Source organism: Rosa chinensis, chromosome 6 (genome assembly GCF_002994745.2).
Source record: "Rosa chinensis cultivar Old Blush chromosome 6, RchiOBHm-V2, whole genome shotgun sequence".
Taxonomy (NCBI): Eukaryota; Viridiplantae; Streptophyta; class Magnoliopsida; order Rosales; family Rosaceae; genus Rosa; species Rosa chinensis.
In genome coordinates this window covers 33,990,780-34,005,588 of record NC_037093.1, presented here as the reverse complement: position 1 = coordinate 34,005,588, position 14,809 = coordinate 33,990,780, and positions in this window count along the sequence as shown.

Sequence of the window (14,809 nt, the reverse complement as noted above, 5' to 3'; positions counted from 1 at the left end):
GGTTATAACTCCCCAACCAAGAAGCTCCTCTTACTTGGGGACTTCGGGGACTTGTACATACCTCCAACAATATGGAGTATTTACTACGTCACCAAGCATAAGTAACACCCACTTTGGGACATCCACGAGACATGGCAAGGTCCAACCGCGACATCCATCGTGTAGCCCTATGTTCAGGCTACGCCACGGTATCCGGAAGTCGCAAATCCGTCGCCGGGAAGCCACCTTCCCGACCTTGCCAACATGCCCTCACAAATAGTCTTTCTAGACTAGAATAGTGGGCTCTTGTCCCACATCTAAGAAAATGTAAAGGAGAAGCATTCCTTCACCTATAAAAGGAATGCCTCCTCCCACTTAAACACCATTTCCCTCTCCACTCCATTACAAACTTTGTAATGCACTTGGGCCGCAAGGCTCGACACACTAGTATAAGCTTTCAAGTGGACGTAGTCTCCCGCTAAGGCGGGAGGTGAACCACTATACATCTTGTGTCACTCTATCTCTCTCTTTACTTACGTTAATTAGATCCCCAACGGATCCAAACGTTAACAAAAATAGAGCTCTTTTATCGCAGAATTATACCTGCTATTAATGTTGGCTCATTTGTCAGTCGCGTTGGATCTATTGCTTATGTGAAAATCATGAAACAAGTCTCTGGTAGTTCAAAACTTGAATTGACACAATATCCCACAGTGGCCGCCTTAACTCAATTTGGGTCAGACCTTGATACTAATATGCTATTGCCCTATTTTTGACAGGTGAAATAATATGGAAAGTTGTGAGTACTGAATTCATAGTTTTTAATTGTTCATTTCAGGGTAAATTCTTTGATACTAGTTGCGTTAGATAATATTTGAAGAAACTTAGATGATTGTCACAGCTCAGCTTACAGATCAAGATACTTTCGGCTTTGTGCCCTGCCCTCACAATTTTGTTCATGAGTTCCACACTTCCACCCCAAAACACGTCTTAATATGGTATGTGAGTTTTCACATATAAAATACATCACCTTCTCTTTCCTGAGTGATGTGAGATTGTAGTGCACCTAGTAGCCGGCCAGTATACCTCTTGCACCCACTTACACGGGTCACTATAGTGGTGTATCTTTAAATTGAGCCCTAATACTGGTATGACATTGTAATACCCAAGATTTTAGAGTCAGTTCTCATTAGCATATAAGTTGGTCAACCTCGAGTATAAGAAATTTTAGTTAAGAGAAAAATTTTAACAGAGTTCATAAGGTCACTAAAGTATTCTAATTGGCTTTTTAAGTGTTACTGCATGTGCTTCCCACTTCAATAAAAGGAGAACACTTAGAAGACTCCATTACTCTTTCCCAGAAATCTTTTCAGTAGTCAACAAAAAAATTAAAAAATCTTACAACAGCCATATAGCAAACGTTTGAAGCGTAACCCTTGTTATTTGCTAAACCTTGGATAAGATACTTCTTTTCTAAATCTCAAAATTCTTAGAGCTCCTGAAGATGATGGGTATATACTGCTTGTGATTTTTATAGGAACTGAAGGTTCCCGCCCTCATTCTCCCAAGCCAATGCTTCTATTTGCTGCATATTTTTATGTTGATTTGAGTTCAGATTTTGAGTATTTGAGTTGTAGTGTTTATCTGAGTAATCTCTTTTAGACTTTAGTTGGGCTGCTAGTAAAGTAGAGAATTTACCATGCATCTTAGTTCCTAGAGAATGCTCACCAAGTATTTGATAACAGTTCCCAACTAGCATAAGTTTGGTATTAGGGACTTGCTTAGGGTTTGTTATTGGTTTGAAATTGAAATAGTTATCTTTGTTTTAGATACGCAAAAGGAGGAGATCAATTTGAAACATGTTGCTAAGCACCATAACAATGTGAAAACCACCTCTTGAACTTGAGGCAGGAAAAAGCAATGGTTTCAAACTATTTAAGTTTTGATATTCTCAAAAAGAAAATTAATAAAAGAGAGTTTCTATTGGAACCTCCAAATTTGTTCATCTGACCTCTCTACTATCTGCACCTCCTTCTTGCTTTTAAATACCCAATGCTCACTAGACCTCCTTTTGAATTCCTAAAATAACCTTAGTTATATTATTCGCATACAAAACAAGAAATTACTCATAATACCTCTAGTTTACTCACTACACCTCCATTCCTTGATTTTTTTTATGTATTTTTTTTTCATGCAAATACAAACTTGGACCATATTTTATTACTAAACAAAAAATAAATCATGATCCTAGCTAGAACCATACTTGCAGCACGCACACACAGTTTGACTACAATATTTATATATAAAAGTGAACTCATTAACTCCTATGCTCATATTAATCGAAACGAACTCATATGTTCCTATGTGGTGATTAAACACACTAAAGGCCATTAAGAAGATTGATAATGTTAGAGTCGAATACAAACGCAGAAGAAAAAAAAACAAAGCAAGAAACACCAGCAATAAAGCAAACGCAGGAAAAAAAAACTAAAAGCCATCGTCTTCCATCCAAAAACTCTCCTCCTCCAACCAAACCTTAAACAAAGTCTAGATGAAGAACTTAATTAGAGTTCTGAAACGATTTCTTAGCCTGCTAATCAACAACAAACTTTATACTAGTATTCAAACAATACCTTGCTTGGAGGCTCTGAAACAATGAATTGTGTCTCCATTAATAACGTTATTTCAAATAGTTGCAAAAGCTCTTATGCACGTTGCTGGCTTTGACGTTTGATCAGAATGGGAACGTTATCATGGATGAGAGTAAGATCACAGGTCTAGGGTTTAAACCATTGTATCGTAAAAACTAGCTAGGTTGAGAGGTTTGTAAAGAAAATATTAGTTAATTAAAGAGTTAATTACTGTTTACTCCCTATATTTATATGGTTTCATCATTTCAGTCCCTGGCCTTCGAATTTTACCAAAAAAGTCCCTGAACTCTCAATTTCCTCCCAATTGGTCCCTGCTGTCAAGCTCCGTCCAAATTGACTGTTAAATTGCTGACGTAGCATCCATTTTACGCTGAAATGTCTATTTTACCCTAAATTACTTTTTTTCTTTTAATTTTTTTTTTATCTTTCTCTCTTTTTCTTTTTTTTCTTTTTCCTTTTGACTTCTTCTTCTTCCATGGAACTGCAAGACCCAATGCCCTTGAAAACCCACTTCGTCTCCTCCACCGATTCTCCTGACTTCACTCACCTAACCACCTCCTTGACTCGCTCCACCATCATTGCCCTCGACGCCAAGTGGAATCCCTTCCCCTCTCACCACCCCACTTACCCAACGGTCCCTCCCTTCCAACTTGCCTTCCAACTCGGCCGCGAACTCGCCGGCAACTCGGTCATCGTCATCTTCCTGCTCGACTGGACTCTCCTCCAGATCAACTCACACCTCCAATTCCTTTGATGGGTCCTTCTCCGACAATCGCGACCCGATCTTCGAAGCCCTGAAAGCCTAAGACTTTGAGAAGATCTTCGGCGGCTCGGCCAGGTTCTCCATCAATTTCGAAGCTTTGAACTTAGATTCCATGCACAGTGGTGGTGGGCCCACTGATTCCTCCTCTAAGGTCGCCAATTTTGGCCCAACGTTGCGGGGCTGAAGAGCTCCGCTGCAAATGATATTTTCTCCTCTATAGTGACGTCGCCGTCACCGCAGGCAAGTGATAGTAGTGAGTTTGGCAAGGCTAAGTCGGCGTCGTCGAAAAGCTATAGTAAGGGTGTGCCGGCGGCTTTCGATGATTTGTTAACTGGGTTTGGAGCTAGTAGCAGCCCCCAATATGAAAGGTATTGTTGCTTCCTCTCATTGCTATATTTGTTGGTTGAATTGGATTCCTTTACATGATGAATTTTCAGTTTTGGGCAGTACTAGTGTGGAGTTTGAATTGATGGTTAGTTATGTGAATGTTGCATTGTATATTGTGCCTCAATTTTCATGGGCTATGTGTTGATGAATATTATAGGAACATGAGTTTGAACATCTTTTTTTTTTTTGCCTGATACTGTTTTGCTTTGATAATCTTGTTATTCATTGCTAGAGATTCTCAATTCTTCCTCAATTTAATGTTGAAGCAAATTATGTATCTGGATCGAAACGACTGTGATGACGTCTCCACCACTCTCACCGCCCAATTCCCCTCGTCTCGCCATCCAAGACCGCTGGAGAGAAGAAGATAGAGAGAGAGTTGGGTTTGTTTTTGGAAGAAGATGATGGAGATGAATAGAGGAGAGAAAACCTGGAAGAAGAAGTGGTAAAAAGAAAAAACAGAAAAAAAAAAAAAAAAAAAAACAGAGAGAGAATAAAATTAATTTTAAAAAAAAAAGTAAGTGAGGGTATAATAGACTTTTTAGGGGGGAAACCACCGCCACGTCAACAAGATAACGGAATCTTTGACGGATGCCCAACGGTAGGGACCAATTGGGAGTTCAAGGACTTTTTAGGTGAAATTCAAAGGTCAAGGAGTGAAACGAGGAAACCCTGTAAGTATAGGAATGAAGCAGTATTTAATCCTTAATTTAATTCATTGTCTATAATTATCATTTTATAAGAGGATATATATGTAATTCAATAATTCAAAAGAGGTGGAGGTCAAATGAGCAAATTGGGAGGTCCTAATAGAAAATTTCTTAATAAAATGATTTTGTTAAATTCAACACTCATCTTTTTATGAATGCATTGATCACTGAGAAAAGTTCACCATCAATACCCACAATTTGCCAAGGCCAATTTGATATCCAGACTCCCGACTCTACCAATGTGATACCTAAAGTTTTATTTTGATATTGATGAGATACCTCTGTCTAATTTCAATGACAGTTTCGTTAAAAAACTGACATGACAAGCACGTGAAGACCAAAAAAAAATTAAATGATCGATTTATCCTTTACTTTTGATAATTTATTTTTTCTTTTCTTCTTCTTCTTCTGGCATTTTGTTCATTCAATCAATGAATGAATTGCCAAAAGGCATTTTCTTTTTTTCTTCCTTTTCTTCTTCACAAAATGAATAGCCAAGAGGTATCATCAAGTTCAGTCAATCAAAAACTGATGGATACCCAGAAAGGTGCTTCAGGCAATGAAAAAGTGACAAAATACCAAATTCAAATCTCATAATCCCCAAATTCAGTCAATGAAGAAGGTGTTTCAACAATGAAAAAGTTAGGGATGCAGGTTTTCTTTAGCTTGGGCGAGACGATGAGGCTGTGGATAAAGGAAGATACGAGGAGACGAGAAAGAAAAAGGAGAAGAGAGAAGAGAAAAAAAAAAGAAAAAAAGAGAGGAGAAAACTGCAGAGGAGAAGGAGGAAGAAGAAGAATGCGAGAGGAAAGGAGATAGAAGGAAGAAAGTGAGTGGAGGGGGAAAAGAAGAAGAATGTCAAAGGAAGGAAAAAAAAAGAGAGAGAGAAAGAAGAATCAGAGAGAGAGAGTGTGTGAGGGAGAGGGAGAGGGAGAGTCGGAGAGTTTGGGTTTTTGTCAAAGGCTGCAATTTGGTATTTCTGGATTTGAGGGGAGAGAACAACGAAGGTTTAGATTCTTCGCCACAAAGCCCACCACAAAAATATGTTCTTGGAACCCTGACTTGCAAAGTAGCCTGACTTGATACACATTTACGGAAGCATACGTATCGTTGTCAAGATAGGGAAATATTGTGCCCAAGATTATTGTACCACAGGGATTAGTGGCTAACCCACAATCCTTGGGTAGTCGGAACTAAAGTCACTAGGCAAACAAAAGAAAAAAAAGAAAAAGAAAATAAATAAATATGCTATTCTAAGGCACCAAGCCTTAGCAATGCTTGGCTTTAGTTCTCACCAAGGCCTAATCAAAGCTACGAGCTTAGTGATGGATATCTATAGTGGGTCGAATTTGTCACCGAAAATTGTCAATTGAATTTCTAATAGCTAAATTGCAAGAATTTAAATAAAAGGTTTAACTAATAACTAAATTAAATAAAGGAAAGAAAAGTAAGAAATGGAAATTCAGTCACTAGGGTATCCTCCTAACTAAATTCAATGCACAAATATATCCGGACAATGGTCAAGGGCCGTAGAAACTCAATTGGGACAATTTAGAGCCTTGTTAGGGCCTCTAGTTGCACCAAAAAGCGAAGAGTCCTAGAATCAAGGTTCCCAAGCTAGCCAATACAGAAATCGAAATTGGTATTGTAACTAACCATGTTCCAAACAAGTGTCCTAGCCATAAATTAGAGAAGTGATTAGGCTGCCTAATTTCTTCTAGACATGCTCATATACACATTCAAGAGTTAATCAAGCTCCTAATCATGCATCTAAGCCAAATTAATATTATAGATCAGAATATATGCCATACATGAAATTGAAAACCATTAAATCAAAACATATTTATTAAATAAAATCCATGCTAGAGCTGAAACCCTAGTTTCCTAAAGAAACTACTCACAACCCATCAACAAACCCACAACAAAATTCATCAAATTACAATAAATTAAGAGAGTATAGAGTTGAGAAAAGAGAGAGAGAAACCAACACTAGTCACAACAACACTAAAGAGTGAGCATGACTAGTTAGGAATTATACTTTCTCTCTACCTAATCCAAATCGTTGGAGAAGATGATGAAAATTGATTGGGTGTGAGGTTGTGGTCTCGGTGGGTATAGGAGAAGAGAAAAAATAGTGGTGGTCTGTTGTGGGAAGAAGGGAAGGAATGGATCTGATGGGAAAGGGCAGAGCCCTTCCCTTTTGCGTTGCGTCTCTCCTTGTCTCTCCCCTACTCAAAGAGAATGGATAGTATATATAGGGGTCATGGTTGGCTGGTCTTCGTGAGAGACCAAGTAATGGATGGGGTGAGGTGGCGTGGTAGCATGTGATTGGCTTAGAAGAGAAAGAAAAAATGATCTGAACTTGGTCAACAAAGATAATTAAGCAATGGGTCAATTGTTGCTTAATTAAGACCACCACGTGCATGCAACAGGTTTCAATCTTTTCTTTTTTTTCTTTCTTTCTTTTCTCTCTCGTCTTTTTCTACTACCTCAATCTCAACTCTCAAGATATATTTGCAAGCACCAATATGGGTAGTGATTTCACTTCTTTGTTCAGATTGACCGTGATTAGTTGACATTTTCCTCCTTTTATCGAGAAACTCAATTTGCTTCAATTCGCATAATTTTCTCTCATTTCTACAACTCCGCTTATTTTCTACAAAATAAATAAAAATGGATTAATTACATAATAATTAACTTAAAGATTAACTTAATTCTAGTATTTATAGTGCAATTACGCGCATAGAAATGCATGTAATCACACCCCCACACTTGAACTTTGCTTGTCCCCAAGCAAACTTAATGAAACATAATCCGAAAATCTAATAACTCATAAACATAAAGATAGTGTAGTATTAACCTTTCCAACCATAACCCTCAGAGAACTAATTATGTAAATGATCATGAGGTCGACAAAGCATAACATAGGAATTATGAATTTGTAAGGCAATTAAGATGCACATGTGAGAAATGCTCAAATATATGCATGTGATATCCATTTGTTAAATCAATCCACCAAAATCAAATTGGTACATAGAAGACCCAATATAACCCACTAAACTCATATAGGTTCACTAAATATTATCGCTCAAGTGTTTAGGGGCTATTTGTGTTTCACTCAAAGTAATTTCACAACATGCACCACCATATGCTTGCTTTTCGATCTCATCTCCGCTAGGTAGCTCACAACATTCAAGATCAAGAGGTCTTTTATTTGGTTGTAATGGGGCTAAGGGCAAGTGGCTATAAGAAATGAAGGATAAGGAAAAACAAAGTCCATAGAAGCCCGTAAACCGACTCTCTCTTGTAGAGATATATAACTTTTGCTTTCGAATGCTAAGTCACTCACTCTAATCCCAATATACAACTCGCTAACTAAACTATGTAATACCTTTTTTTTTTTTCCTTTTCCTTGAGTTTTCTTTTTATTTTCACAACTTTTTTTTTTTTTTTAGAACTTTCTTTTCTAAACAAAATCGCTCACCCCCACACTTATTCTTTTGTAAACCTCACACTTTTGACTTTTCTTTTCTTTTGAAGCACTCAAACATAAAGTCATTTTCTCAAACCGCTTCACCAACTACCATGGAAGTGTAGGATAAAAGTGTATAGGTTAGGTAGGAATTTGTGGAGCAAATGAACAAAAAGGCAAAATATATAAATAGGCTCAAAGTGGCAATCTAATGGTAAATATCTTTGGGCACATGCTTTTTTGACCATGGTGGTATTAAGCCCTATGCCTCAATCCTTTCTATCCTGTCGTAAGCTAATATAGCCTCGAGAGATCTTAAGCAAGTTCTAGATACGCAATGTCATGAAATTGTACACACATGAAAGAAAAAGTGAATGAACAATGCATACACTATATTAGGCTCAAAAGCTCACAAATAAGGCATGCAAGTCAATCAAATCACCTATATGATTCTCTAACTATCATGAACCAACCTAACCTTAGGCTATGTGCACACATATAGTCAAGCATAGATCACATATACGCTCAATTACAAAACAAATTCAAAGTCTTAGATCATGCTCAATCTATCCACAATCACAATAAGCTAAGTCCATGTCTCGTCATTGGGGTTGGAAAAAGGCATTAACCACTAAAATATAATTACAAAAATCTAATCTAAAAAATGAAAAATCTTTTTTTTTTTTTAAGGGCACCCTAGCCCTCACATATTTGCAAATTGACTTTTTTTAGGGCACCCTAGCAGTCTCTCATAATTACACATATCAAATTGACTTGATACACATTTACGCAAGCGTACGTATCATTGTCAAGATAAGGAAGTATCAAGCCCAAGATTATCGTACCACGAGGATTAGTGGCTAACCCACAATCCTTGGGTAGTCAGAACTAAAGTCACTAAGCAAACAAAAGAAAAGGAAAATAAATAAAAATCCGATTATAAGGCACCAAGCCTTAGCAATGCTCGGCTTTGATTTTCACCAAAGCCTAATCAAAACTAAGAGCCTAGTGATGACTATTTACAATGAGGTAGAAATTGTCATTAAACATTGTGATTGTAATTTTCTAAAAAGACTAAGTCAAAAACTAAATTAACAACAACAATTGAAACAAAGAAAAAAAAATAATTAAAGAGAGATAGATTTGGGTACTAGGGATCACTCTCTAGCAATTTCAGTGCAACGAACATATTTCAAGCAAACAAACATATCTTCATGAGAACCAAATCCCGTACTTAATGCCAGTCAAGGCCACTAAGCCAAATTTCCTTGAGGGTATTCACATTTTCGGTTAGGACAAATATGAACTCTCTCACTCATGAATTAGTACCTAACTAGGGCTACCAAAACATGAACTAAAGGCGTAGAGCTCTAGAAATTAGGGATTTAAGCATGCAATAATTCCAACCTAGAATGTAACGATTACTTAGTTTTCTACCTAATGCCGGTTAAGGCCACTAAGTCAATTTCTCTTATTTGGTATCCATTCTTCCTACTAGGGCAAGAATGAACTCACTAACCCTAATCATTATGCCTTGCTAGGGCCACAACATCTAGGATTAAAGGCGAAGGGCTCAAGAAAATAGGAACATATGCAATCATTAATTCTCGATTAAGCAACTACTTGACACATCACACTAATTACATGAAGCTAGTGAACAAAAGAACCACCAATTGTATCACACATAACAAATCTCAACACATAACAAGAGAGTGGTTAATTCCCTAAAATTCATGCATCAAGAATCAATTGACATAGTAATTAGAGTGCACCCATATGAAAATACATTATTTATCACTTGAAAAATATGTCAATTACATCAAAATTGAGCTAGAGTTAGAAACCCTAGCTCCCAAAAGTAACTACTCACAACCCATATTCATGAACATCAAAATTACAAAATTCAAATAGCAAAGAGTAGAGAAATGTAGGAGAAAACAAGGATTGTCACAAATAACTATAAGCTAGCATGACTAGCCTTGAATTACAACCCCATAAAATACCCAAATCTTAAATCTTGTAGAGATTGAGCCCTTGATGGATCCTTGAAGTTTTGGGTGAGTAACCCTCTAAATATCTAACAGAAAACTAAACAAAATAAGAAAAATGGAAGGGAAGGAGGGAAAGGGCAGTAGCCCTCCCTAAAGTTGTTGTGCGGTGCTGCTGCTGGCTTAGAGAGTGATGCCTTTGAGAATGAAAAGGGCGAGGTATATATATGTGTGAGTTCAAAATGGATGGATGGCTGCTGAGTGTGTCGTGTGAGAGGGGAAAGGATAGGGTCACGTGGTAGCTTAGAGAAAGGTGTGTGGTCTGACGAAGGATAATTAAACAATGATCATTTGTTTAATTAATATACCATCACGTGCAGCAAGTTCCTTTCTTCTTATTTTTATTTAGGATTAAATTCAGTTTACCCCCCTAAACTTTGGGCCTAAAATCAGACTGGTCCCTAAACTTTTTTTTAATCAGACTGGTCCTTGTACTCTCAAACAACATCACCCGAGTCCAAATTCTCCAAATGTGATGTCATAGGCTGAGTTGGACCCGACAAGGGGGCCCACACTTCAGCTTTTTAATCCTTGAAAGAGGGCATAATGGACATTGCGATTTTAATATAATTTTTTTTTTCTCTCTCTCCCCCTTCTTCTTCTTCTTCTAATCTATATCGCCGAAACCTCTTTCTCAGTCTTTCCCTCATCTTCTTCCTCCACCTCCACCACCACTTGATCTCCCTGATCCACCTCCACACCGAAAACCTCTGACGCCATTTTTTCATTGTGCCCAAAGCGATTTAGAGACGACTACCAAACCAAACCACCACAACCATCGTAGGAGGAGGAGGAGGAGGAGCGATCAGCTATGTCGCAAGGAAGCGGAAGCGGAAGCGTCGTCGGCGGAGGAGCAGGGCGGGATTTTCAATTGCCGGACGAGATCATGGCTGTGTTTCCGAGCGACCCGTACGAGCAGCTGGATCTGGCGAGGAACATCAAGTCGATGGCGATAGTTGCTGGGTTTCGAATCTCAAGGCGGAGGTCGGGAGGCTGAGGCAGAAGTTGAATTTGGACGCGGGGTGGGCTGCTGCAGGGGAGGAGGATGCGCAGGCCGGTTGTGCGCAGGGGAAAAGGCTAGCATGGGTTGGCAGCACAGCAGCAAGGGCTGCAGGCTGGGCAGAAAGGGCTGGGCGGTGGTGGGATGTGTGCGCAGAGGCTAGGCGAGAATGAGGATCTGGGCTCCTCCGTCGCCAGCGTAACCCGAATTGCTCCAATCCGATATCTGTGCGGGTTTCGGTTAGAGTTTTCGGAGCTGCTTGGATTGGGGTGTGGAAGATCTCGCGAGTGTGAGGATCTAAGGTTCGTGATGATTTGAAGGATTTTGGTGTGATTATCTGACAGTTGGTGAGAAATTTCAGTTTGGTGTTACGGCGGTGGTCGTCGATATAGAGGAGGAGGAGGAGAAGAAGAGGGGGGGGGGAGAGAAAGAGTAGAGAAAAAAATAAAAATAAAAATTAGAAATTATATTAAATGGAAATGTCCATTTTGCCCTCCTTCAGGGCTTAAAAAGCTAAAGTGTGGGCCCCCTTGTCAGGTCCAACTCAGCCTATGACGTCACATTTGGAGAATTTGGACTCTGATGATGTTGTTTGAGAGTACAAGGACCAGTCTGATTAAAAAAAAAGTTTAGGGACCAGTCTGATTTTAGGCCCAAAGTTCAGGGGGGTAAACTGAATTTAATCTTTTTATTTATATATTTTTTTTCTTTCTTCTTTTCCTCTTCTCAGCATACTTTGACACATATTTTTGGAGGCAATGATATTTCACTTCACCATTGGCATTGACCATAGTTGACCGGTATCCACAACTTCGTCATTTTGCTAAAAACTCTGAATTGCTCCATTTTCGTGTCATTTTCTTTCGATTTCCGTGACTCTGCTTATTTCCTATAAAAAAAATAAAAGTGGATTAATTACATATTAATTGACTTGAGGATTAGCTTAATTCTAGTATTTTAGATATAATTACACGTATAAAAATACGTGTAATCATAGCCCAAAGAAAAAAAAAATCCTAGGCTATTCTTTATTGGAAATAGATGTTGGGGAAAAGAAGGAGAGAAATAAGGAAGAAGACAGCAAAGAACAAAAAGAAAAAAAAATCGGGTAGGAATAGCGAAGTCAGGGGTTATCTTGAAAACAAAACTGGGTTCTTGATCTGGGTATGAAGAAAGAGGTTTAATTTTGATGTGGGAGATTGGAAATTGATGGGAGTTAAAGATGGGGTCTTTGGAAAGCGGGGATTCCATTGAAGAGAGACCCTTTTCTTCGTTCTTCTTCTAATGGTGGTAGAAATGATAGGCACAGAGACCCAGACCGATTTGCAGAGGATGGGCAACAAAAATATAAAGCAAAAAAGAAAGAGAAGAAGAAGATGAAAGAGGAAAAAGTTATAAATAAATAAATAAATAAATTTTTTCTAAGCTGAGAGTCATTTCTATCAATTGCTATTTTTTGGCTTCACATCCTTGTCAGGACATTACTTTTAACAGAACCGTCACAGAAATTGGACGGAGATATCTCATCGATATAAAAATAAGACTTCAGGTATCTGTTGAAAATGAAAAGTTACAGAGCCCAATTTTTCGGGTCTTGGACCCGAAGCACCAAAACGAACCAAAATTATCCCACTTACCCCAGAAATATATTTTTATTCCCACTAAACCCAATTTAGAGTACAATGGCAAATATACCCTCTGCCTAATTAAACAACTATATTTATGCCACTCTCTCATCTCTCTCTCTCTCTCTCTCTCTCTCTCTCTCTCTCTCTCTCTCTCTCTCTCTCTCTCTCTCTCTCTCTCTCTCTCTCTCTCTCTCTCTCTCTCTCTATTCATATCCGGTACAGATCACCGATCATCTTTGCTAGAGAAAGTTTCATGGCGACATGACGAGTTGTTCTTCCCGGACAACGGCTTATTCAACCTTAGAGGCGACGCATAAGATCCGTCGGGGTGCAGATTCCCTACAATTTGAGGTGTCCGATCTCCCTAGAGCTCATACTCGACTCGGTGATAATCAGCACCAGCCAGACCTACGAGCGGCATCGAGTCCTGGGTCGCCACCGGCAACACCATCGGCCCCGTCACCAAGACTCAGCTCCCCAACTTCACCCTCATCCCCAACCACACATGTCACGCCCCTGATTTTTACACAAATAAAAATCGATATATATAATTCCATAATTATATATGCGTGAGCGTTCAGTCATCAATACAAAATACCTGGAATATTTTTCCCTTTAAACCAAGTACATACTGATGCCCTGAACCCTCAAAGTTAATATACACTCGCTCCATAGAGTTATATATTACACAAGCTTACGAATTAAATTGTCAAAAAAAAAAAACGTAAATGCTCCTCAGAGCTCACTACAAGCGGAAGTCTTAATAACTATAAAGTCACAAAATTGGCTTCCTACCGTAAAGCTGCTAGCTCGCTGCCTCAGTTTTCAGCCACGATTACCCTGACCTGCAGGATTAACCCCTACACCGTTTGAATGGTGTACCGGGTTGTCACACAAAAACCCGGTAAGCTTTTGCAAGCCCGTATGAGTAACTCAAGCCACACACAACTCACGCCAATCACGAGAATAACTCACATGAATCACGAGATAAACTCACACGAATCACGTTTAAATCAAGAAACAAATCACGTTTCAATCAAGAAACAACTCACACAAATCACGGGATAAACCCACACGAATCACGAGATAAACTCACACGAATCACGTTTAAATCAATAAACAAATCATTTTTCAATCAAGAAACAACTCACACAAATCACGGGATAAACCCACACGAATCACGAGATAAACTCACATGATTCACGTTTCAATCAAGAAACAAAGCACGGGATAAACCCATACAAATCACGAGATAAACTCACACGATTCACATTTCAATCAAGAAACAAAGCACGAGATAAACCCACACAAATCACGAGATAAACTCACACGATTCACGTTTCAATCAAGAAACAAAGCATGACGGACAGACTAGAGCTCTAACTGATCATATCCACTAACCCGGCCAAAGGCGTGAATTCCCGATTTCCCACCCACGATCACATTTCTTGATCCACGATCCTCAACTTGTAAGTCTTTGGATCCATGGTATAAATACCAAAACATTAAAGGAGTCACATAGGACCCAAAATGTTACACGAATCTAAAATGAAAGATTCCCCGTAATTGATCCCTATCAATTACTCCCGATACAAGACCCACATTTAAATAAACCACCGGCGAGCTAAAATGTTCCACAAATACACAAATCTCAACGCTTTTCAAAATCAATCAAAATCAACATTTCCACAATCATTTGTTTTCTGAAAGCCACAACCCAAAACAATAAAAAGCATCATTTCATGCATATTGTTTCATAAATCCACAAACCCACCAAAACATATATATTTCACGTAAATATATATACACACAAGTGGTCATTCACTTAGGAATGCCACTAATACCAACAATAGTTTGCAGTTAACTAAATAACTCTCAAAACAATATGGTAAACCCATTCGTGAATGAACATCGTGAGATTACTCACCTCGAATTCCCGCTGCGTCTTCAATACAGAACAAAACAGCCTAACCACCAACTACCCGTCCAAGAATACTTCGTCAAGTACCTAAGGAAAGTACAGCCTTGATTCAGTAAATGAAACACAAGGAATAACGTTCGAAACCCTAAATCGAACCAAAATTCCCAAAGTGATGCCAAATTGAGGCAAAACCACTTCCGAGACCTCCCAAAGTCTCCGGAACACTTCCACGATCGATGTGTCTAAACCA